This window comes from Armigeres subalbatus, unplaced genomic scaffold, assembly GCF_024139115.2.
Source record: "Armigeres subalbatus isolate Guangzhou_Male unplaced genomic scaffold, GZ_Asu_2 Contig739, whole genome shotgun sequence".
Lineage (NCBI taxonomy): Eukaryota > Metazoa > Arthropoda > Insecta > Diptera > Culicidae > Armigeres > Armigeres subalbatus.
The window spans coordinates 42,541-66,340 of record NW_026943522.1 but is presented as its reverse complement, the minus strand read 5'-3'; the positions used below and the strand labels follow the sequence as shown (position 1 = coordinate 66,340).

The following is a 23,800-nucleotide window of genomic DNA, read 5'->3' as shown; positions in this document are numbered from 1 at the left end:
ACTTGCGTCTTACTTGAGAACGGCACAGCTGATCCATCTCCCCGCACTCCGCTTCTTCCAGGCGGCGTTTCTTCTCCTGAAAAACGCGAGTTTGCTGTCTCCACTTCCGTCTATCTATAGCGTTCAACATTATTCTAGCAGTCCTTAAGAGGAGCCCCATTGAGCTCACTCTCTTCCGGCAACGCTGCCTCGAGATGCTGCACGTATGCAGTGACGATATCAGGAGTCTCATTGGGCTCCACCCCAGTACCCCGAATGCCATTACACCGAAGGCCACAACCCCGAATGGGACAGTGCCCCGAAAGTCATTACCCCGAATGGGACACTACCCCGAAATCCATTACCTCGAAAGGCAATTACCCCGAAAACATTTAGAATTTCTAGTATTCTATTGTTGTGTTTAACGTCAACAGATATCGATGAATCGCAACAGTTTTTAACCAACCAGTTTAACCAACAGTTTTGATTTTTCTTCTAATTAGCTTTAACTGTCATTCCTGACATTATGTCCTGAAAAAGTACTATTCTACGAAATAGAGTATGAGATCCTTTTTTCCAACAGAACGCGTTTTCCTTGTATAAGGTGAACATAGGAGATGCTGCCTTGTTTAAATGAACGAGTTTGCTCGGTATAAGGCATACAGGGTAGATATGACCTTTTTTTAATAAACGCGTTTGCCTGGTATAAGGCGGACAGCGGAGATGATGCCTTTTTTAAATGGACGTGTTTACCAGATATAAAGCAGACAGAGGAGATGATGCCTTCTTTATATGGACGTTTTTGCCCGGTATAAGACAGACAGAGGAGAGGATGCCTTCTTTAAATGAACGTGTATGCCCGGTATAAGGCAGACAGAGGAGATGATGGCTTCTTTGAATAGACGGCTTTGCTCGGTATAAAGCACACAGAGGAAATTATGCCTTGTTTAAATGAACGCGTTTGCCCGGTATAAGGCAGAGGAGATAATGCCTTCTTTAAATGGAACCACTTGCCCGGTATAAGGCAGACAGCGGAGATGATGCCTTCTTTAAATGGACGTGTTTGCCCGGTATAAGACAGACAGAGGAGATGATGCCTTATTTAAATGAACGTGTTTACCCGGTATAAGGCAGACATAGGAGATGATCCCTTCTTTAAATGGACGCGTTTGCCCGGTATAAGGCAGACAGAGGAGATAATGCCATCTTTAAATTGACGGGTTTGCCCGGTATAACGTAGACAGAGGAGATGATACCACCTTTTAATGGACTTGCTTATACCTCGATAAGGCACACAGAGGAAATACTGCCTTTTTAAAAGTAATGTCTGCTTGATAGAAGGCGAAACGAGATAATGCCTTCTTTAAGTCAACGCAACTTCCCGAAGACAAACAAGATCTCCCTTCCTCTCACTCTCATACACAAACCCCCTTACTCACTCACTTCCTCTGTCTCAGTAACTATTACTCATTCACCCACTCTCATTCATTCACCCACTCTTACTCACTCAATCACTCTTACTCACTCATCCACTATTACTCACTCATTTACTCTCAATCATTCGCTCTCTCTTTCTCGCTCACTCTTACTCACTCACTCTTACTCGCTCGCTCACTAACTCTTACTCGCTCACTCACACACTCACTCTTACTCACTCACTTAATCACTCACTAACTCTTACTCACCCATTCACCCCCTCGTCGATTTTGAGATTTAGACCACGCTTCATCCATAATCCGTTGCTTTTACTACAGCGACCAAGGAACAACTTCTACCTTGTTGCCCTAGTAGCCATGCTGACGTGGACCGCAATTGCCTCCAACTCTCTGCATTGTGCATGAAAAAGTGCTGCATAATCTCCCCCTGCCATTCAGGAATCTTGAAGAGTGCCATACGTAGTGGAACGGGATCATACGGAGTAAGAATACTTAGTTCCTTACTGCATGCAAACAGTTTCAGTTCCAATTATTGTTCATTCATATGAATTATGAATAAACTTTTATTGAGTATCATTTTTTTCATTGAAATGAAGTATAAACTTGAAATAATGACTAATTCGGGGTACTGGCCCATTCGGGGTAGTGTCCCATTAGGGGTAATGGCATTCGGGGTAGTGACTCATTCGGTGTTGTGGCGTTCGGGGTAGAGGCCTTCGGGGTAATGGCATTATGGGTAATGGAATTATGGGTAGTGTCGTAGAGTCGCCTCATTGCGCATTTCCTTTCGATAGCTCTTTTGTATGGAAGTTTGCATGGTTTGCTCGTTTCGAGTCGAGGTGCACAATGCCACCCCAGGTTAGTTCAATCGCTCCAGATTGTACCGCGATAACCGTCGGTACCGAACATTATTGATGACGGATAGTTTTGGACGCAGTTTAACCATCACCAGATAGTGGTCAAAATGGCTGATTATGGTAAAACCCAAGTTAGTTTTCAGCTGAATCTGTTCACGGCCAATCAAGATGTAGAGCTCCAAAGTTGACCATTTTGTATGAAAAACGGATTTTGGGCACTTTATTTTGCCGGCCATCTTATTTCAAGATTTGATTGAAACTGACGGTGTGGCCATGTATTACAATATTGTCCTGTATTACAATATTGTCCTCGATAGTATAGTGGTCAGTATCCCCGCCTGTCACGCGGGAGACCGGGGTTCAATTCCCCGTCGGGGAGCCATATTACAATAAAAAGTTTTACGAACATACAAAAATAAATAATTAACACTACAATCAACAAATTAAAATAACTGACGATCTCTCTGTGCCCCGAGAGAAACGTCCAATGTGTTACCCATTGCAAGATGTGACGAGGTTTCCTTATAAGATGTTTGTCCATCAGTCAAGCGGGATAGCGGGATAATGTGTTTTCATTGCGCTTTGCATTTTGTCTACAACAGCCAAGGCGTTGAATACATAGCTCTATTTGGTGTAGGATTCAGATCCTATTTGGGCACCTCGAATCAATTAATGCCATTTAGCATCAACGATTCGATGTCTGTGTCTGGAACAAACTTGGGACAAATAACAACTAAATATTTTATTGCCTACTTTCAGGCTTTCCTCTTCAGTCCAGACACTGAATCAACAAATAAAACATACATAAAATAACACAAATGATACAGACTCGATCGAATATTTACAACTATTCGAACAGAAAACCAACCGTAACACATGATATATCTGGCTCTGTAACATACCACGTAAAAGTGGTAATGATATGATATATGATCTAAAGCCTTTGGTTGAATAAGATATTTTCTTATTTTTTTTAGGCTTTACCAAAATAAACATGGTTAGGGTTACTGCTCCTTGAATATAGAACAAGTATCCTTATCAATAACAATCGAATATGAATTGGAGCTTGACTTGACTTGTATCTCATTTTTGTGACTTTTTCAGCGGAGAGCAAGCAAAAAAACAATAAAAACCCAACTTAATTCACCGAGTGGTGATACTGCCTTTCTCGCATTTAGCCAAGTCTCCAACCTTATTTGGCGTTGATATGGTCCGATGTACCATTTTCTTTATAACTTTCAAACGCAACGGTCGATCGCTTTAAAATTCAATAGTGATCAATTCGGCTTTGTCCCCGGTCGAATGAAACTTGTTGCGAGAAAATCGGTTAAGAATTACTATATGAAAAGTTCTCTAATGTTTCTCTTAGCTTTTGTGCACACACATACACACATACATACACACATACATACGCACGGACAGACAGACATTTGCTCAGCTCGTCGAGCTGAGTCGATTGGTATATAACACTATGGGTCTTCGAGACTTATATAAAAAGTGGGTATTCGGAGTGAAATGATAGCCTTTCGGTACAACTTTGTTGAACGAGAAAGGCAAAAAAACCAAATTTATCCCCCAGTGGTGATTATGCCTTTCTTGATTCAATGAGTTGAATTCGAATAAGTATGGTAAATGCAACGTAAATTGCCTACATTTTGGCGATTAAAAGCTTTGATGCGATTATATCACGCTGCTTAAGAATTACTCATCGATGAGAGTAATGGATTGCGTCACGGTTAAATAAATTAATGATTTAAAGTGTGCATGTAAACAGCGTATTTGTTAAAAGAAAAATAGAAATATTATTCAAACCGCATGAGTTATTAGCAAACAAAAACAATAGTGTCCAACTAGGAAGGTTTCTCCGTCGAATGAAACTAGTTGCACTCGAATCGGTCAAGTCCTTCTATATGAAACGTGTTTAACAAAAAAATCCTGGGGCTACACACATACACACCCACACACACACGCACAGACGGACATTTCTCGCCAAACTTTTCAAAAGGACCTAAGTAACACTTTTTTCATGAATTAATTTGAATAGCGCAATCAACAGAACAACATGAAAGCTATGTTACTTAGATAAAAATGTTACTTAGGTCCTTTTGAAAAGTTAAGCGAGATTTGCTCAGTTTTTCGAGCTAAGTCGATTGGTATATAATTTTGATTACTTTTTGTAGTTTTCAATTGATCAGATTTCGGAAAGTTTTTTTATGTTGATATAAAAAATATAAACTTCAATGCATGTTAAAATGTGGTTTAAAGTCAATTTTCAAAGTTCTTTTTCTAAAATTCAATTCTAAAAAAATATTGGAAATTGAGTAATATTTTGATCCTCCGTGTTTTCGCTCGTATACCTTTGAAGAGTGAAATATTTGAAGTTCAGTAGCAAACCTTATTTAATAGAAGGTTATAGTGGTGAATGTTAAATCTTTTGTCTATATTATAAAAATGAAATGGTCTGTGTTCGTATCCGCATAACTCGAAAACGGCTGGATGGATTTTCTTCGTTCCTTCAGCAGATACGTTTGTTATAGTTTCCGACCGGTTTATATGATATTCCCTCATGTGAAAATCACGAGTAAAAATTAGTAAATCGTGAAACCCTAAAGTTAAGATTCGTGTGGAAACTTGCAGGGATGGAATGCTCCTCAGAGCGAATCAGGAGAAGAAAAAAAATGCTCACTGCTCTCGACACACGAATCTTTGCTCTTCTCTTTTGTACTTTTGCGTTTCACTCTTTTTCGGGTAGCTCCGAAATATATTCATTTCTCAATGATAACTAAATAGTTTGACTCAATGAGGTGAGGAAAAAGTTGCTCATTGAGTATCTTTGAGTCTCTTTTATAAAGACGGAATTGGTGGTGGCGAAAAAAAATAATAATTAGTTGGCTAATCTAACGGTAGCCAGTAGGTTATTGTATTTATCTCTTTGTTTAGAAAACAATTCAATCACTGTTATAATGCGTGTTTAGGACTGTTGCATTTAATTTTTACACGTTGAAGACATTCCCCTGAATGAGCTTAATAATTTTCATTAAAAATTGAAGCAGTCGCAAAAATCCTGTATTAATCGGTCAAAACGGTATACACTGGAGTCGCTTTTCATGCGGCTTAATTTTTATGCGGATTTTAGGTCTCATGCGTTTAAACGCGTTTACACAATATTTTGAAGTAGGTCTTGGTGCCTTTATGCCACTACGATCAAGGGATCGCTCCCTGGCCTCCCTGGCCCTTCCCTTTTCATCTTCTTCAATCATCATCATCATCATCATCTATCTATCTTCATATATAAGAATGAGTTTGTTTTTCCTTTGAGGCATTATAACTTGTGAACGGGTTGGCCGATTTGCAAGATTTACTCACCAATCGAATCGTTTTGGGCTCTTCTGTGTTTGTTTATGTATATGAAAAAATAGAACAATTTGCTAGGGAAAGTTGAGAAGCTGTCTAAATGAAACGGTTTCATGAGTTCTAAAGAAAGCCATCAAGCTCGAACTGAAATCGACCTAGAGTGCGACGCATCAATCAATTAAACGATTGACCGATCAAAAATAAAACCCGAGTGAGATCAGTCAGGTTCGCCTAGTATGTATAAGATAATTTCGTCAATACATAATCTCTTTTCAATCCAAATTATAATTGCTAACCAGATAAATTTAGAATTGCCTACATCAAGCTGCCTGCTGCTTAGAAGCAGTAAATAATTAATGTAAAGATTGAATGGTGTTTATTTCTACCCGTTCATGGATGCTATACACGGTCCCTATTCTCATGCTGGTCTCATAAAGGTGCGAATGTGTGAGACTGTTGTGCGGGTAGCGATGGTATGACAGAAGTGTGCTTACACTTCTCTGTACGTTCAGTTGGAAAGAACAACAAAAATGATGCTCCTCAAAGAGGCACATTGAGACAAACGGTTTCTCTCAATGAGCGCCGCTCCTCATTTTTCCCACAACGAAGAGCATCTTTTTTTTTATGTTTTGATCATATCCGTGATGTTTTGTTGCTCATTTTTGATGAACTTTTTTTGCTCATTGAGCTCACTGTGCGAGTAAATGCCAAGCCTGGAAACTTGGCATGGGCATTTTACAGTGCGCTTTTTCGCCTACTATGCAGGACAACGTCTGCTGGGTCAACTAGGTAGTTCTAAAATATTTATCCAACTCGTTACACGAAAAAAAATTCCTCTGAAAAATTAAAAATTGCGATGAGACCGCATTGATTAGGAATTTTCAAACTCTAAATATGTTGAAAAATAAAAAAAGATTAATAGATTCAAGAAATTATTAAAAAACTTGAAAAATCAAAGTGTGGAATTGGTAAAATCGCGAATTAAAAATTTTAAATGCCCAAACCGCGTTTAGATCGATTTTAGAAAGCAAAAAAAAGATTTTGAGCGAAAACAAAAATTTGGGTTGAAGAGGGTTAATTGTATACGCTACTACTTATTGCATCAGTTCAGTAATAAAAACTGTTCAGAATACCGCCATTCTTCCAACCCAAATTAGATAAAATTCCTTTTTAAAGTACTGCTATCAAAAAACCTTCTTGAATGGGAAGAGAATTGCGTCTTGATTATTATTGGCAAATGATGATTCGACGATGTGGGCAAATGGAAACGAAAAACGTACTACAGTTGACAAAGACGGAGTAGACGGAAGCGAATTTAGGTCAATGACGTTGTTTAATTTATTCTTCCTCACAAAAATGAAATTTCGTCCCAACCGACGACCCACACTCATAGTGAGCAAATAAATTGTATCTTAGAGAGGATGTATACGTTAAGCACCCAGCTTATTGACGAGATAGAATACGGTATTATGCCAGTTTTTCCATGTGAAAGAAATTGAAACAAATTTGGTTTAGTCATTGAAATAAGGTTGCTTATGAAGAGGAATTATACACTTTATATTTATATATATACTGAAATAAACTGAAAACATTGAACGATATTTTGAAATTTCGTTCATTAGAAATAACATAAATAGAATGATGATTTAAAAGAATGTCATTTTTCTTCAACTTCAAATGCAAGATGAAATTTGCACAGAAATAAATGTTGACAACCCTTTGCAAAAATGTTACAGAACCACACAGTTGAACACGAGTAAAAGATAAGTTCGCACATTTCGCTACCATTGTCTGGCTCATACATATAGACGATATGAGTGTATAATTTGAGATGGAAATTTATGCATCATTTTCACACAAATGTAAGGTTTTGAAAGTAGGTAGATATTCTATTTACATGTCGCACGCACCACGTACTGATATTGAGGTGTATGAAAAATATTTTAAATGGTAATGAAAGCAGAAAGCACCAGGGGCAGGTTTCCTACCAACCACCGCTAACGGGGTTCTTCCTAGAGCAGCGGTAAGAAGAACGGTCACAAAATAGATAATGCTGAAGGTTCTGGGTTCGAATCCGGGTCCTGTCTAGAAACTTTTGTGGTGGGAGATTTCTTCCACTTCTCTGGACATAAAAGTAGTTATGCACATGATGATAAACCTAGACCTACATTTGAAAAGGGCGTAACAGTCAAAATTTATTCCTTCTGATTCCTTGTCTACATATGTAGTCAAATATGTAGTCAAAGAATCCAGAGGAGCGACATCCAATTTTTTACTATGGATTTTGACAGGTTTGCCTGTTCGTTCTTTCTTGGGGGATAAATTTATCCCCCAGTGTCAAATTACCCCAATACTGATTTATTCTGCAATAGTATGTGCGTGAATTTTGAATGTTTTCGTTTTTACAGGAGAATATGATGCAAAACGCCCATACCACTCAATAATGCAGCATTATACAATCATGAGAAAATAGAAAAAAATTAAACGAATTATCAATAAAAAAAATTTTACACTCGATTCCATGCTTCAAACTTAAGAATGTTCAACTTATTTGCTCAATTATTTAGAATGCTAGTTGTACAAGGTACTGTCTATGGCTTTGTTCGTTTTATATCATTTTCACCCTCGCAATTGTTTATGTTGCATTCGCAGTGCACTAGTATTGGTGATTCAGAAAAGATGTGACAAAGATGGCGTAGCTTGTCATCCCCGTGAAAGAATCAAAATGAATAAATTTAGGCTGTTACGCCCTTTTCAAATTTTGGTCTAGAAATGGTACTTAGCTTAGAAACCGCGTAGTTAACAATTTTGTAAGTCTGATGTAAGGGCCTTCCTTGTTTGTGCGGTAAGATACGCGGCTACAAAGCAAGACAAGGCTTAGATGACTGAGTTCGATTCCCGGCCCGGTTTAGGAAATTTTCGGTTTAAAGTTTTTCCTGGTCTCCCCTGGGAATAAATGTATCATTGTGTTAGCTTCATGATATACGAATGGAAAAATGGCTTAGAAGCCTCACAGTTAACAACTGTGGAAGTGTTTAATGAATACTAAATGTCGTTTTCGGTTTTAAACCTGGGTCAGGTCCGACCCCGACTCTGAATAACCGAACGAAAAATGAATCGGGATCGAGTCAGTATGATGGTATTAGTGAGAACTCAATCCCTATCATCTGTTTTGTTTTCAATTCGCACTTTTATCAGCTGGCAGAAACAGACATATTTTATCTATTGAATTTGGCTATTAGTGTTATTTTTTTCTTGTTTTATGAATTATGGGGGAAATCAGACGTTTCTTTTGTTAATTGTTTAATGACTAAAATGACTAATAAATTAATGCGATTAGGAGCTTGTGATGAATGACGACGGCAATGTGGATTGCCGTGAAAGAATTTATGCCAATCCGTGGTTCCCGATAAACTATTATGCTGATTCTATATGGCTTTTTGGGTAACAGTGATTGTGTTACAGTAGATTTGAACTATCAATTATGTCATTGAAATGGAACAGAACAAGAAAATATGGAAACACTTTGTAAAATAATAAATTTATTGAGATTTGGGGCCTTTTATTTTAAAACAAAGAATCAAATCGTACAAGAGTTGAACAGAATTCTTTTTTGCTATTTGCATTTTTTTCTTCTATTTTTCCCCCCAGAGGGGACCCTTTGGGGTAAATTGCAATTTCGTCAGAACTGCAAAAACCAAATATACAAAAGAGGCAAATAATTTTTCACTACAAAATCTAAACAGGAAATTCAACATAATAAATATCAATGAGAATAAATATGTCTTTGTCGGTTTTTTAACGAATTACAATTAAAAACCTTTCTTCCACTCAAAAATTATGCACAATTCGTATAAAAACTGTTCCTAAATAAAAACCTATTTGAATTTATTTATAAATAAATGCAATAAATTTGTTGATGGCAATATAGTTGCTAAAGCCTTATAAATGGTTAATGCCAGGGTTAATACATTTTGTGTATATTCTTCAAATCCATAACCTTGAACAAATTATGCACCGAATTGCAATAATGAATAAAATAATGGTATGAACATTTACACATTTACAACATTTACAATAATGGTATGAACGAATACACAACGTAATAGTGAATAAATAGCAGCTACCTTCTCGTCACTGTATTTTATAAATCACATTTTCAACAAAATGTTCAACCCTCATTTAGTTTATAATGGAGCTACCATCTGAAGTAATCAGCGAAAAATATGTCGATATTTGAATCCGATTCACCATCAGAGGAACTTGAAGACAGCACAAAATTAAAATAATCCATTTTTGCGTGGAAGACAGCAACAAAATTGACAAATTTAACAAATGAAACAAACAAAATCAAATAACCATCCGTGCCTTTACGTTTTCATTTTCCTTTAGCGTAAACATAAACACCAGTTTGACAGTTTGCGTTCGAATGTATTGGTGAACCTAGGTTGGATCTCGATAAATCGGCAGAGCGAACCTTATTCATTTTGGGTCGGATCTGGTGCGGATCGCGATCCAACCTGAACGAATAACCGAACGTTTTGACAGCTGTTAGAGCGGATCCGGTGCAGAACTAGGTTCGACCCAGCAATAACCGAAAACGACATAAGCAGCACGGCGGCAATGTCCCAGTGGCGGATGTAAAGCCAATAAGAAGAAGAAGAAGTCTACTGTAATACCAAGTTGCTGCAGCAATAACCCAGTTTTGAAATGCGACGCGGTTAACAAAGAGAAAGAATCGTGAACTCCCGAGTAACCACATACGATTACACATGAAGTGTTAACAAATTAATATTCAATTCCTAGTTTTCAAACCAATGCAAGGAATATCAAGTGTAATTCTTTTGACTCATATATACCAGCCCCCAGTTTTTCTTGTGTCCAGAAATTGCTAATGAATTCTTATTTGTCATCCAAATAGTCTTCCACACTATCGATCAGGAGTAATTTCTAGACCAACATTTGAAAAGGGCGGAACAGCCAAAATTTATTCCTTCTGATTCTTTGTTCGCATATATAGCTATATATGTAGACGAAGAATCAGAAGGAATAAATTTTGGATGTTACGCCCTTTCCAAATGTTGGTCTAGATTTAGAGATCCCTACACACTTAAATCATTTCACAGATTTCGGTGAATTTTGCTTCAATTGTTCGGTAATTATTTCATCAAATTTTCTGCGATTTTTCCTTTGTTCAACTGTCAAAACCACCGAAACCACAGTTCTGCTGTTGAGATTTCGGTGAAATTTCACAGAAATCTGGGATTTATTTTAAGTGTGTACGCTATTGTTCCACAAATTATACTTTTTCTGCCACTCAGTTAAGAATAAATTGTCCTTGGGCAAAGATTCTCAAAGAGGCGAAACGTAACGCGACAAACAAAAGAATCATTTTGCCTTTTGTGTGAACATTCACACAACCGGCACCTCTGAGATTAACGAGAGTGAGTGGTGGCTTCCGAGATGCTTCATATAACATAGTCTTCTATAGTGAAAAGGAAAATCGAAAAAGTGAGGGTTGAATGAAGAATGACGGGGTCATATCACAAATGGGCGCGAAAAAGTTTAAATAATTGAGGCACCGAGTAAAAGCTTTTTTATTTCTTTCTAGTGGATCTACATTTCTACCATGATTTGCATTCTTGATTTCTGCTGAATAAAAAAGAAGCTTCCTGTTGCGGGGAAATATTCCGGAGGTCTTCTAGCAGAAAACTCGCGTGATGCTGTAGTGATCAGCTTAAAGCTATAAACATAAATTTTATTCTCATTGCAATTCAAGCTGTTTTAGCTGGTATTATCTACTTACAATTTTAGGTCTCCGTTATTGAAATTCAATCCTTAGCCAACCGCAACAGAGTATAGAATTACTCTTCTGTACTGTAATCTAGTTAATAAGATCTTTTTAATATTATTTATGCTAAGTTTTAATTCATTTTACCTTTCAAATATAGTTTCCAATTTTACCAATCAAAACAAATCAGATCTATTTTTACTTATACCTATATAATCTCCTACCATCTTCATACACATCATATCTGGCATTCGACTGTTCTTAATCGTTAGATTGACGAGGTTGGATTGCAGTGGGGATAGCTGATACGCAGGGCTGTTGCGGTGAACATCCTCCACCCCGTGTCGTCTCGAACTTTGTTTGAACGTCACCAGATCCTAACACGTCCAGCACAGCCAGCTTCGTAGCAGATCTCTTCAAAACTCCAGTCGATGTCTGCACTTCGGCACGGCGTGTTACTCCATCTTTTCCTGCAAACGTTCGGACTACTCGACCTCTTAGCCACCGATTCCTCACGTTTTCATCAACCACTAGCACCAGATCTCCTACCTTAAGCGTTGATACTTCTCTGAACCACTTTGTCCGTCTGATGATAGTTGGCAGGTATTCTACGACCCACCGGCGCCAGAAGTTGTCTAGCGTGTGTTTCACCATATTCCAACTGCTTCTTAACGCTATACCCATATCTGTTCTTCTCTAGTTCTCGAACCCCGTTCGACATCATAAACAATGATTTGGGGTCAAAGATTCTTGGTCAGCGGCCTCCAAAGGAATAAATGTTAATGGTCTGGAATTGACCATGCTTTCCGCTTCAGCCAATACCGTTGTGAATGATTCGTCATCAAGCTTCCGCATTATCGGGACGGACTCAATGCAGCTTTCACGGCGCGAACCATCCTCTCCCAGCACCCTCCCATGTGTGGAGCGGAAGGGGATTGAAGCGCCATTGGGTGTTGACGTTTGTGAATACACTCCCCAATTCGGTGTGAATCCGTTTGATTTCATCATGTAGCTCCTGACTTGCTCCGACAAAATTTGTTCCATTGTCGGAGTATATTTCCTGTGGTGAGCCCCGTCGTGCTATAAACCGTCTGATCGCTTTCTTGCACGCATCGGTGGTCAAACTGGCGACCACCTCAAGGTGTATAGCCCTTATCGTTAGACAAGTAAATAAGCATACCCATCGTTTGGCCACGCTCCTTCCCACTTTCACCAAATAGGGACCGAAAAGGTCTATGCCCACGTAGGTAAACGGGCGAACACACGGTTCCATTCTTATCGCTGGAAGTGGTCCCATTTTCGGAGTAACTGGGGCGGCCTTATATACGCGGCACCACATGCAGCGTTTCCGGATCAAACGAACCTCGACACGCAGCCGCGGCACGTGAAATTTCTGCCGTACCTCGTTGACTACGGTTTCGTCATTGGCATGACCGTACTTCCGATGGTAATAGTCCAACAGCAGTTCCGTCACTCTATGTTTTCTGGGCATAATTATGGGGAATTTCGCGTCGTAGGCTAGAATCCGTGCTTCAGAAGCTCTACTTCCTACCCGCAACACCCCGAATTCGTCCGCGAATGGGGACTGCTTGTAAATGTTACTACATGTTCCGACTTGCTTCTGGTGTGTACTACTCCGTTTCACATTTTGCTTCAGGATCGCGACTTCATCTGGAAACGCTTCAGACTGTGCAATCGACCACAACGTTCTCTCCGCTTTCTTGATTTCCTCACTGGTTACTCCAATAGTTCCCATAGACTCACAATTCCTAGAAGTGCGCAAGTTATCCACGAAATGATGAACGTATGCCACAGAGCGTAGTAATCTTTCAAATCGTGAAAATCTGTCGGTATCTACGAATGGTTGTATGACTAGATGGCTGCACACATACGCCTCCCTCAGCTCCTCATTACTTCTGTCTGTATCTTCTTTTTGGCTCATTGCACAGTTTATTCTGTTGTCATAGAGAAATTCTGGCCCCCGAAACCAACGACTATTTACGTTGCACGAAGGACCATTCCCCCATTTGGTGGCTTCATCTGCTACGTTGACCTTTGTAGAAATCCAATGCCATTCATCAATACTTGAGAGGTTTAGTATTTCGTCAACTCTAAAGGCGACGAACTGACGGTACCGACGTGTGTCCGATTTTATCCACGAACAAACTGTAGATGAGTCGCTCCAAAAATAAGTCCTCTGTATCTTTAGTGTATGGTTTTCCACAATAGTTTTCCGCAGGCGAGCTCCCAACAACGCTGCCATCAACTCTAACCTCGGTACAGAGAGTCCTCGAAGTGGCGCGACCTTCGTTTTCGACGAAACTAAACTGACTCTTATTTGCCCACGGTCTTTAATGCGGAAATATGATACTGCTGCGAAGGCCTGAGTGCTTGCGTCCACGAACACATGTAGCTCCACATTTTTTAAACTTTCCGGTTCGTAACCTGGAAAATAGCACCGAGGAATACGAAGACCATCCATTTTTTTTCAGCACACCTATCCATGTCGCCCAGCGTTCGGCGATTTCATCTGGAATTTTGTTGTCCCAATCCGTGTCAGCTCGCCACACTTCTTGGATCAGGATTTTACCGTGGACAATGAACGACGCTGCCAGTCCCAAAGGGTCGTATATGCTCATCACCGTTCGTAGCATTTCTCTTTTCGTGGGAATCACGGAATCGTCGATGAGATGACGTATCTTCTCACCGAGCTGTAACGAAAACATGAAAATATCTTCTTCTTGCATCCACGCCATCCCCAATACTCTTTCCAGTCCAATTTCCTTCTCCGGCAGCATTGCTTTCAACTGACTTGTCTGTGTCTCGCCCAACTTCGCTATAAAGCTTCTGTCACTTGACATCCAGTTGCGTATAAAGAAGCCTGCTCTCCTGTGCACTTCGATCACTTCCTTCGCCACTTCAAACGCTTCTTCCGCCGTATCGAAACTATCAACATAATCATCCACATAATGACGCTTCTTCACTGCCGCTGCTCCACGTGGAAGCTCTGCTTCTTGCTCTGTCGCGTTCATGTTCTTTATATACTGAGAGTGCGCTGGGGAACATGCTGCTCCGAAGATCGCCACGTCGGATACCATGATGCTCATCGGTAGATCTGGGGAATCTCGGTACGGGAACAGTAGAGCACTGCGGTCTTTTTCGCGGATTAAAATTTGAAGGAACATTTCTTTAATATCCGCTGAAACTGCCACTTGGCGTTCTCGGTAAGGGAACATTACCGACAATAATGGTGTTAGGAGATCCGGACCTTTGAGCAGCATAGAATTCAACGACACACCGTCCACTTTCGCCGCTGCGTCCCAGATAATTCTAACCTTCCTGGCTTCTTGTCATTAATAACGACGCCAATTGGCAAGAACCACATACGCCTCAGATCAAATGATTTGATTTCTTCTTCAGATGCTACGTGTATGTAACCTTTGGACTTAAACTCGGAAATTTGCCGGCGAACGCTGTCATAAAGTTCTGGACTTCGTGCTAAACGCTTTTCTAGGCTTTTGAAGCGTCGTTCGGCCATCGGTCGACTGTTCGGGAATTCAACATAGTCATGTTTCCAGAGCAATCCCGTTTCGTACTTTTCTCTGTTCGTCCGGCGCGTTGTTGCCTCCAAAATATTATAAGCACGCTGCTCGTCTACGCCTTTCACATTTGGCACGATGGCCACACCCAAACTCTCGACGTCGAAAAAGTGGCGGACGTACTCATGGAGGTCCACGATAGTTGGTTCCGCAAGCATGTGAAACTGTTTGTGCAACGTGCCCGTTGGTTGTTTCTGGAGGCTGCCGCACACTGCCCATCCGATTCTTGTCTTCGTTGCAATCGGCTCGTTCCATTTCCTCTCGCAGCTTCAAGGTAGCGAGTAAGTGAGCATTGCTTTGACCGATCAGTATTTGCGGAACAGCCGACTTGAAGCTTTTTACGGGAAGTTTACTGAGGTGGGTATATCGTGATGAAAGCTCGGCGTAGTCAGTAGTCTGGCTCGGCAAACCAAGGTTTTCAACTGTGTATACTTCTGATGCTTTGTACCGCTTGCTCCCTTCTGTTCCAGATATATCCATTGTTACGACTTGAGCCTCGACAAATGTCTTGTTAATCCCTCCAGTCCACTCGATTCTCAATGATTCAAGTGCTCCGCTTACTCCGATGGCATCTGCAACTGAACGCTCCACGAGCGTCACCGATGATCCATCGTCGAGGAATGCATAAGTATCGAGTTGTCCCTTTGGTCCGAATAGTGTGACAGGAAGAATTCTAAATAGTGTGGATGATGATAACTGACGATGTACAGCAACCACCGCATTCGTTGTTTTAGACGTTTCAGGAGGCTCAAAATGCAGCAAACGGTGATGACGTTTCAGACAATCATTTATCCCGCACACTTCTCCCTTGCATGGCCACCTCGTATGTGATGTAAGGCACCGAGCACAAAGTTTATTCACTTTTACCGCTTTCCATCGGCCATCCAAATCTAGCCCCTTGAATGACGTACAATTTCCTATTTGGTGATCCTCGACACGGCAGATAGCACATGATTTGGCATTGCTCAAACCACCATCCCTTGCTTTATGCATTCCGGCATGAGTTTTAGACTTCTCCGTTTCTTCCAGACGATTCTCTCTGTGTCTAGTCGACATATGTGCATTGACGAACAATCTCTCCTTCTGTCGGTTTCGCTCTTCCTTCAGATGGATGTTAGAAAGTGGTGTAACACCGCTCGCGGCAGAAGATATTCTTGCCATATATGCACTGAACACATTCAGATCCACCACCGGAACTTGTTCCTGGTAGAGAGCCCAGCTGAACTTCACCGTGGCTGGCAGCTTTTCAACAAGCTCCTGGAGTAGGATCGGGTTTGACAGGTGTTGTTCAAGCCCAACTGCTCTTAGGTGTCCGCACAAATTTTGTACTACCAATCCAAAGCTGACTAGAGTATCCATCCGATCGGGCTTTGGAGGAGGGGTTGCCCGAACCTTTGCGATCATATTGTTGACGATTTGCTCCGGGCGGCCGAACAACTGCTGTAGAGTGGACACGACTTGAGGCACTGTCGACGGATGAAGTAAAAAGCTGCTTACGGCATCCTTTGCACTCCCTTTCAAACTACGCTGCAAACGCAGAAGGTTTTCTGCGTTAGTGTATCCGCAAGCATTTGTTGAATGTTGAAAGCTGCTAATGAAAAGCGGCCAATCGATTGGATCACCCGAGAAATTTGGCAACTCCTTAATGACCACCTGTCTAGCAGCTAGTTGTTGAGGAGATGGACCAACTTGACCGTTTGCAAAATCAAAGCCTAGAGCCTGTGTAGACAACTGCGGGAAACTACCTGGCATGCCTGCAGCCGAGAACGGTGGAGGAGGAGGAGGCAAGGGAAAGTTTATGTCGCTTTGATTGGAACTTCCCATGTTAGTTGAATTAGAAGATTCTAACCATGAAGCCGGTGGAGGAGGTAACGGAGGGGAAGAACTGTTACCTGCGGACCGATCTTCGTACCGATTGATGATTTGTTGTACTTCTTCGTGCAACTCCCAGTATTCCTTTTCTATTTCAGTCCGCTGACGGATGACGTCATTTTCGCGCTGGCGACTCGCTTCTATTTGAGACAGCAGCTGCAGCTCCACTGTCCGTAGGCCCTGAATTTCGCTTTCCAGTTCCGCTATTTGTAGCTGAAGCGCTTTGCATTCCCGGTTCCGTTGCTCTAGCTGGTTTCGCAGATCTGTTTCTGAAGTACATCTTTGTCCCTTTTCTTCAACGAGTTGCCTCGAGAGTGTCTCAACCTGTTCTTTGAAACTTCGTCGCTCCCGATCTATCTGTTCAAGTTGAGCTCGCAACACTGTTCCTGATTCATGAACCGATCTCAATTCTCCCGTGTGTTGCAGCTGCAAACACTTAATCCGGTTCACTAGATCTATCTCCCGCTTGCGTCTCGTATCGATGTCCAACTCATGTTTCGCCAATAGATCTTGAATGGTCTCACGCTCTGATTCAGTTCGCTTTTGCAATTGTAAAACATTCTGCTTTCGGAGCGCACCAGTTTCCACACTCCAACGTTTGTAACAGTGGGCGCCAAATCGATTTACGTTTGATCTTGCGTCCGTGGTTGGACCAAGCGACGTTAATTCTTCAACCTTTAGTAAATCTGCGTATGGCTGAAGATCCACGAGCGGCAAATCTGACGTAATTTTCTTTTCTCCATGACCACGCACATCCCCACCGACGGCGCCTTCTGGAGTCTCGTCTGATTCATCATCGATTGTAATGCTTCCCAAGGTCCTTGGGATCGATATCACCTCTGATCCCAGCGCTATCCCTTTCTGACAGATTGGTAATGAAACCACGGATGAAATAACCTTCACTGGCGTTGAAGAAGGATGTACTGCTTCCTGCGGGATTTCTAGACATGCTCCTTCGTGGTGATTGGCATTCACAGACGTTGACACAGGCGCCTGTTCAGCGGCTCCCTGGACGGAAAACTCACAATCCACTGATTCCGTCTGCCTTACCCAATCCTCCGTTCGTAGTGCACTTCGTTGACTGTTCCGCATACTGCGCACACTCTTTCCTTCTTCATCCTCCTGCTGATTCAGAAGATCATGTTTTCGAGCGATAAACTGCCTACCACGCTCTAGCTTCTCATGAAGTTCCCTCTCGTTCAAAGCCCTCTCTTTCTCAATCCGCTCCCTTTCCAAATCGTCAAGTAACTTTTTCTCCTCTTCTAGACGCTGCAGCTCACGATTCATTCTGGCCTTGCGAGTACTAGATGTGCTTGAAACTCCACTGATTAGACTTGATGCTGGTTCTCGAGCCCCCCCCCGCTTTGCACAGCACACATACAAAGCTGGAAGATCGTACCGTGGCCGTGTTGACATTAGCACAGGTAAAGTGGTGCCAACGGTTACAGCTTTGGCATTGAACCATGTAGCGCTCGGAATTGTTTGCTCGATCGCAAACAGCACAATCATGCGACTCACCTTCACCCTCATCGACTTCCGATGATTTACTGGACATCTGATCAACATTCCTCGGAGTGAGGTTAGCATTTTCCTGCTGTGCCCTCGTCCGTGATCGGGTTTGTCTTACATTCGGCATTTAATCGATAGTCAAATTGACTAAAATTCTTTAAGATCTGTTGCGGGGAAATATTCCGGAGGTCTTCTAGCAGAAAACTCGCGTGATGCTGTAGTGATCAGCTTAAAGCTATAAACATAAATTTTATTCTCATTGCAATTCAAGCTGTTTTAGCTGGTATTATCTACTTACAATTTTAGGTCTCCGTTATTGAAATTCAATCCTTAGCCAACCGCAACAGAGTATAGAATTACTCTTCTGTACTGTAATCTAGTTAATAAGATCTTTTTAATATTATTTATGCTAAGTTTTAATTCATTTTACCTTTCAAATATAGTTTCCAATTTTACCAATCAAAACAAATCAGATCTATTTTTACTTATACCTATATAATCTCCTACCATCTTCATACACATCATATCTGGCATTCGACTGTTCTTAATCGTTAGATTGACGAGGTTGGATTGCAGTGGGGATAGCTGATACGCAGGGCTGTTGTGGTGAACATTCCCTTTAATTATTCCGAAAATGGTGAAAGCATTTGCCGGAAATTGTTTTTTTCGATAATCTTCAAAACTTTTTATAAACTTAAAACAAATGAATAATATGTATGCAATACTAGCAGACCCGACGAACTCCGTTTCGCCCAAAATTGATTTATTCTCTGATTAGATCTCGAGTTATGAAGAAACTTTCGTTTCATTTGTATGGGAGCCCCCCTTTCTAAAGTGGGGAGGGGTCTCAAACCATCTTAAGAACCTTCCCCTACCTTACCCTACCCCGGTATAAGTCATAAGAGCAAAAGGGCCATTTGTTGACAATAATAGTATCAAAAAATGGAAATAATTTAATCCACAATTTTTGAACATTTCTTTTAAATTTCCAGACTTTTTCTTGACCCCTTGTGACCGGTTCCGGAAGTCTCAGAGAAACCAAAATAATGGCCGAACTAAGCCCAAATTATTTGACATGTTGATTTGCTAATTCGAAATGGGCGAAAACCGATAGACCATGGAGGAAGTGGCCAGCGCCGTTATTAACCATTTAAATTCAGACCGCATCGTGCTTTCGTGCTGTGCGGTTCTATTTTTTCTATTTGCACAAGGAAGTTTTTAATACTACCCGAAGCTATTTTAATTTCAACAGTGCTTCTCAGAGCTATTTGTACCCACTGATCCCGTTACGATCTTTTCAAGGACTCGTGCCTTCGTTATACGTTGGACCCGTTTGCGGAAGTAAAATTCCGACAAGCGGTGGTAATCCTGCAGGGACACCGTTCTGGGAAAAAAAACTCTTAGAAGGTCACGTCTTCGCGCTCAGCAATGAGTATTAACAAAAACAAGAGGAAGGGGGAATCTCTGAATTCTGGGGTTCCAACTAATTGGTCTTCTTCTTCTTCTTGGCATTACATCCCCACACTGGGACAGAGCCGCCTCGCAGCTTAGTGTTCATTAAGCACTTCCTTCCTTGCCTAGACCGGCACCGGGAATCGAACCCAGCCACCCTCAGCATGGTCTTGCTTTGTAGCCGTGCGTCTTACCGCACGTACAACGGCTAAGGAGGGCCCCTTAATTAATTGGTCTAGCGAAGCCAAATATTTAGGACTTCTGCTGGACCAAAAATAAACTTTTCAAAATCATATTGATCATCATATAACAAATATATTAAGTGTCTATATCCACTTATAAACAGAAAATCAAAACTTTGTCTTAAGAACAAACTTTTGATTTACAAACAAATTTTAGACCAGCCATGTTGAATGCTGAGCCAATATGGACTAGTTGCTGCAATACCAGAAAGAAGGCACTTCAGAGGATTCAAAATAAAATTTTGAAAATGATTCTGAAGTTGCCTCCGTGGTATAGTACCAATGAACTTCATAGAATTTCTAACATTGAGACATTGCAACAAATGTCCAACAAAATAATTTCCAATTTTAGACAAAAAACGTTGCAATCTTCTATTGGAACGATTAGCTCCTTGTACCCTTAGTATAAATTAGGTTAAGTTTAGTTTAAGTTGAAAACATTGTAATTCCTACATGGTTCAATTAAACCAGAGGAAAAATCCTAACTGCCAGAGGCAATTGAAATGTAAAAATGTAACATATCAAATAAGGATGATAGTGTTAGGAAAACACGGAACACCTTGTCTAAGAGATGAATGCACGTATTAGGAAATTAGCAAATAAAATCACTAATTAATGATTTGAGTGTATTACTACATGTTGGGATTTTAAATGTATTTTCATGCACATTTTTGGAGCAGGCAAATGATTCAATTGATCTCACTGTTATTTTCAATCGAAATAAATTTAAACTATTGTGTAATCTACGTCTCGTATGGCATGAGAATTGTCCTATTCAACACGTCTTACGTGAGACGACCGTGTAATTTAAATTGGATTTGGAGGTATCAGCAATTCTCACTTCACTCAAAACGCCACTCCTTATACGAGACGCAGGTTAAGCAATGCTTGAAAAATTCAGTTAATTTTTGCCTTTCTCGTATACAAAGTATACGTAAAGGATATAAGTTCGCTCCAAAAACAAACTTTTTATAGGAGGCTCGGAGACCCATAGTGTTGTATACCGATCGACTCAGCTCGACGAATCGAGGTGATGTTTGTGTGTGTCTGTGTTTTTTTTTTTTGACCAGGAAGTGCGGGGTTTGGGATCACCGAGGGAGGCAGGACTATATCCCCGACCCGCTAAACCGTTTCCATTGCCGCCAAGCCCATAGTCCCTTCGGTACAACCAGAAAGTAATGCTTCAAAGGGGGGCCAGTGCACAACGCACCCTCGAGGTTAGCTGCGTGTCCTTGCAGCACCGAACATCGTAACTCGCTTTTTTAGAACACCATGGTATCGTGCCAACACGTTGCCGGCTTTTCAGGTGGCCTTACCACGCCCTATGTCCTCGGAAGGTGGGAAGGGACGACTTCGCGCCTGCTTCCCTCTGCACGACTGGTATCAAGAATGATGATGCCGCGTGCACCCCAAATTGACCTTTCTGTGATAGGGCCTATTCGCCAGCACACAGAGGGACTTGCCTGTCCCAGCCTTGACGAGGACCCCTTTCCGTCATCGGGCTCGGAACCCGCCCGGTTGACCAACGCCGCGAAAGCGACGATACCATGTTGTTCTTCGCGCGGCCACTTGTTCGATAAAAGGATCGAGTTCGACCACAGAGCATGACCACCGGTATGACCCATGAAGCCGACTCCGATCCCTTGGAACACCTCTTATTTGCGCCTGAACTAGCCATCCTTGAGTCCACGCGCCACCTTCTGTGTAGATCCGAGACGATTTGGCCGATAGCCGATAAAACGGCGTTCCAGCCAACTTCATCTTTACACATCCTCCGAACTAGGTTGTCCGGGGTAGTGTCCAGACCACATGTGGCAAGCATGTGGTCACACATTGCGCGAAAACGTGAGCACACGAACAACACGTGTTCCGCCGTTTCCTCTAAACCTGCGCACACCAAACACTCGGGCGAGGCCGAGCAAGCCAGCTGCGTTACACGCACTGTGATTTTGCAGCACGCTTAAACGCCGGGCACATCGAACCCCCCCATGGGGTGCTTGCTGTTCACAGCTTTGCTGGAACAAATCAAACAATTGGGAGGGTTCGTGCAGCCAGGGATATGGTGCGGCACGAAACTCTTTGCGTGCAGCACGCGGTGTTGCGAGCAAGCCCATTCAGATCCAGAGAGGCGAGTAAGTGCGGATCGTGCTCGGGGTTCTCAAAGGGTCGTGCACTGAGTAACACTCCAACTGCACTTTTTCGGTTCTTCTTTGACATGACTTTCGAGATCTAAACGATGATTATTACACGCGTGTTCTGTAGAAAGATGGTTGATCGGCGTATTATTTGTTCGACATTTAGCAATATGAATAAATAAGATAGAGCAAATTTATCTACTATGGGAATTATGTAAAAGTTAAAAGATAATAGTTTTTTTTTCATATGATTTCTTTAAATACATTTCAATCATTTTAATATCAATTCTTATTTCTATGTATATATGTGAATTTTCCAAGTTTCCAAGAATCTCTTGTGAATAATAATGAAAATAAATCAACATTTTCACCTAAATCCTAAAAAAACTGCGTAAAAACTACTTTATCAGAAACCCGTGTGCTTTTCTAAACATCACGTAATATGGGACAACCTTATTTCCAAAATCTGCGTATAAAAATTCGCTTGTAAATAACCCCAATGTATTTTTTAATTATTTAGCAGGGCTTCATCATATTGATCCGCTATTTCAATATCGATCATTTTGACGGTAACTATTATGCCACTGTGCGAAAAAGAAATATTGAGACAATATTTTATCGACTATTAGAACACATTTTTCAAATGCAAGAGATTTCTAAGCATTCAAACATACTCTTTTTATCAAAATCGCACTGCAGTGATTTGAAAACAGAAATTCCTAAATTACGTGTATCTCTGATCGCCATAGTGGATTTTTAATTGCAGTCATCTATGATTTTTGGATTATTTTCTAAGAAGAAACTGCAACTGTTCCAATTATCTGCAAATACATAACATTTAACGGTTGTAAAGTAAACAAATAAACAACAATATTGCTTGGCGGACATTTATTATCATTTCAATTTTCTCGATGAATTCGAAATGCACAATGTGCACTACCCGCGCTACCCGATAGGGTTGTGCAGCCTTTGACTCACACGTAGCAGCAAGAGCCCGCGGGCCTTCTTTTCGGCCCTTGACGTCTTCGGTTTCCTCTTGTTCTTGACCAGGGTCCAGGAGGCGTCATCCCCCTCTATTTCCCTGGTCTGGTGCGGCTGAGAACTTTCAGCCTACCGTAACCCCTTACCACCGTCTTTCCTGGGTGAACGGTCCTTTCCAGGTCCTTCCTCCCCCGGTTTTGGAGGTACCTGGCCGGGGTTCAGCTTCCCAGCCCCACTACCCTTGTTCGGGGTAGTAACCCTCCGCGTTTTGGAGCGGCCCCCAGGGAGCTCATCCCCTGGAGACTGTCTCCCCCGTTTTTGTGTCTGCTCCGTTGCAGCAGTCACCCCCGACGTACCGCTAATACTTGAGCCTCAGTCTAGGTAGACTTTGGTACCACCGTCTTCGCTGGCACGCCTTCGGTCGATTCGACCTTGCCCGAGTCCGCGAATCCTTGGGCCTCAGTCTGGGTAGACCTCGACTCAGCGCTGCGCACTGAGCTGCCGACTATTGCCTCTGGCCTCCTAAGCGGAGACCTGAACAACCCACCTCTTGCGAAGGGGTTGTCACCTACACTGCTACCACTAATTGAAGA

The 23,800-nt window shown here is 41.6% G+C and overlaps 1 non-coding gene and 1 pseudogene across 1 annotated transcript; one reads left to right on the top strand and one right to left on the bottom strand.

Annotated features, from left to right (window-relative positions):
• LOC134204603 (uncharacterized) overlaps positions 1-23,800 on the bottom strand; it is a 204,653-nt pseudogene that overhangs the window by 139,542 nt on the left and 41,311 nt on the right.
• Trnad-guc (transfer RNA aspartic acid (anticodon GUC)) lies at positions 2,580-2,651 on the top strand. Its single transcript has one exon. It is a non-coding gene; the product is annotated as a tRNA-Asp (tRNA).